The sequence below is a fragment of the Ceratina calcarata genome, unplaced genomic scaffold, assembly GCF_001652005.2.
Source record: "Ceratina calcarata isolate Rehan_Ccalc_2016 unplaced genomic scaffold, ASM165200v1 scaffold77.2, whole genome shotgun sequence".
Taxonomy (NCBI): Eukaryota; Metazoa; Arthropoda; class Insecta; order Hymenoptera; family Apidae; genus Ceratina; species Ceratina calcarata.
In genome coordinates, this window is record NW_017179000.1 from 1 (window position 1) to 3,355 (window position 3,355).

The following is a 3,355-nucleotide window of genomic DNA, read 5'->3' on the forward strand; positions in this document are numbered from 1 at the left end:
TTTCTAAGGTACATAAACTTTTGGGATTGACTGTATAGCTAATAGATCCTTAAGTATAAATGGACTTAGACCACTTTCAAAATAAAATACTCAAATGTTTTTGAACGTTTCTACTTGGGTCAGGAGAAATGAGATGGCGTTCAATGAAATGATGAACGATCTCGACCTTCGCGAAAGGGAGATCGCGTATCCTTGCGGTTGGTTCGGCATACTTTAATATGCCGTGTGAACCAGACCACCGGTTCTTTATATATATATTAGGAAATTCTTTAGGTGTATACGGTGCGTTTAAATTCCGAGACCCTCCGTTTCGTGCCGCGTACAAAGTAAGAGTAATTTATCAAAATTAAGTCGTACGCCCTGCGTTCCCACAACGTACCGATACGTTTAACTAAAGCAGCTTCGCGCAAAGAAAAACTGACTGTTTCTCTTGTCGTGTCTCGCGTCGTCGTCATTTAATTCTCGAATCTTACGTGATTCGTTGGACGAACGTTTCGCTTCGAGTCTAAACGATGTCGATGATATCAATTTCGAGTTTAGGATGACGGACGGGTCATAAAACGTTATCAACCATAAAACCGACAAGTTTCTTGCGTTCTCGCTATCTTTATTTTTTCCTCGTCGGTTAACACGCAAATGCGCATCGTACAAAAACGCGATTGTAAGGTAAGAGTATCGTGGAAGTACTGAAATCTACGCGGCGCGGAAGTAAAAGAAAATATTTTTCAACAATGAAACACGTGTACTTAAATATATTAGTCTCTCCGTCTCTCTCTCTCTCTCTCTCTCTCTCTTTCTCTCTTTCTGTGTCTGTACACGTGCTGGGTATTTGTTTATTGTTTACTGAACGTGATGATTTAAAGTTCGGTACGTGCATTGCCATACGTACAATAAATTCAATGAAATATTTATTATTCCCTGGATCGCTTGGCGATCACGCAATCGCCCTAATCTGACCGAAATGGCGAATAATAATTTATCGTCGACGTACTCGATCGATGCGAGATAAGATTAATGATCACCGGTCAAAGATCATTGTAATTTAATCGATGACGAAGCCAACAGCAAAATGGCGTTTCGTTAAAAGTCGAATGGAACCGCTGTCGAATCTTCCAGTCGTTTAACGAAACGTAGGAATTTACATAAACGAGAATTAATAATAATTTGATGAACGTTAAACGCAGTTAAGGATGTATTGGCTATACAGTCANCATGAATTGATTTACAATTTTACAGATAGTTTTTTAATAGTAATAGGAATCTATAACAACAAATTCAATCGTTTAAGTATACAGCCTATATATCCTTAATCAGTGATGCACCTAATATGTATACGTGCATTTAGATATGTATGAATTTGATACGGCAGAATTGATACACTATAATAATGATTATTCGTATCTCTATCCGTCCGCCGCGTCCCCTTCGCTACTAATTTTCCGCATGATATAGTTAGTGATTTTGCCTCGCGAAGCGCGAAATCGTCAGATAAGCAACCCCCGGGGACCGTACGTAAGGTTGACATTAAACGTCACTCACTTATGTCAGTGAGTGGCAGTGGCAGCGGAAATTCGCACGTATGAGACCGATACCAATAATATACTGGGCATTTCGTATTACCAAACAAATTAAATCGAACTTCTGCCGTTCCGTCGGGACGACGATTGCAGGTTCATTAATTCTACGACGTAAGATCTTTTTATTGCCATTTCTCGACTTCATCAAATGCTCGCGAAGACGTCGAGCAGAGCGAGGAAAGCTAACGCATGAAACGGGGTGCGAGTCGACATAAAATAACGTAACGCGTGTCCGAATTCCCACGCGACGACGACGTCGAAGGATCCAAAGGGGGGTCACCGTTGCGCCCCTATTTCGTTCGGTGATCTCGCGATTTTTCAATTTTATAATCAACAGAAGGTCGCATGTTCTGACGTTCGTTAGAACGAGAACAGCAAAGAGAAAGACGTCCTCCGTTCCTTTCGTTTCGTTGGAATTGTAAACAAAAGTCAGAAGAGTCATTGGACGAAAGAGGAAAAGAAAAATGTGGAAAGTAGAAGGGGCCTAAATAGGGGATGAAGGGAAAGTAGAATCGGAGGGAGGAGGGAGGTAATCTTTGCTCGTTGAATTTTGATCCTCCCAGCCTTTACTGTGTCACGATTCTCTCGCTGTACCTATATGTACAGTATACGTAGGTATATACTATGTACGCCGCTACATAAAGTGTATGTAGTAAATATGCTTCCTCTCACGAGCGTTTACTATAATTAGAATCACCCTAATTAACGGGCAAACGTTATTAATCCTCCGGCTTGACCTTTCGCACTCCCCGTTAAGAAATTTCCTCCCCTCCTCTTTTTTCCCCGTCTGATTTCTACTTCACCCAGCGATTCTCTCGTGGAACTTTTACCAGTTCTCAACGAGATTAAAAATTACTGATCGCACGGAGTATCACTCGTTCTTATTTCTCGAGAAGTTATAACACGTTCCGCTGCGCTTTCTTATTTATTCCACTCGATCTCTGCCGTTTCGATTCCCACGCTCCACTTTAAAATTGGGGAGGTAAACCAGCCACCTCGCTCCTTTCAAATTGAGAATCAAACCGAGCCCCTTCGAAATGGAAGAACCAGCGAGAGGGAGGGAATGAGCGCGGTGGCTTACCAAAGCTTATTTTTTAATTTCGCTTCAATATGTCCCTGGCACTCGAGAATGTTTGTCCAATAAGTTTTAAATTATTATTTCGATACGACTCCCTCGTAGATCCGTGCGAACACTGCTTCCTGGTTCAGTCGTTGTTTCTCTTATTTAAATAAGGGTGAAATCACGTGACCGACGAGAGCTCTCCTCGCTGTTCTGGAGCTCACTCCAACCGAGCGCTCTGATTGGTCCGTGTTTTTCGTTAATAACTCAGTAACCAAGTCCCATTCTGCATTTTGCTAAAGGAAATTGTTGTTCACTATGACTCTCCCAATCTGCCATTTTCGGCTTTAACACTTTTTCTGGGACTTCTCCTGTACACCAATACCTCACTTTGCGTCGTGGTTACGTTCCAAAAAAACACGACGCAAAGTGAATTAAGATTTTCTATAGCAAACCATGTAAAGATCGAAGATAGGTTCCAGGGTTACGAAAATACTACTTTTTAAAAAGAAAATTGAACAAAGTAAACATTTAAAAAACAAAAATATGTACATTACAACACACTACGTAATTGAAACTGAACTCTAAAATTAGCAAAACAAAGTGAAAATAAAACTGTATTAAAATTGCGTTGATTTTTAGTTAGAAAGGGAATCCCCGTGTTTTGATGGCGTGGCGCAATTAGAAACAAAAGTGTTGCCATCTTTTAGAAAAAAAA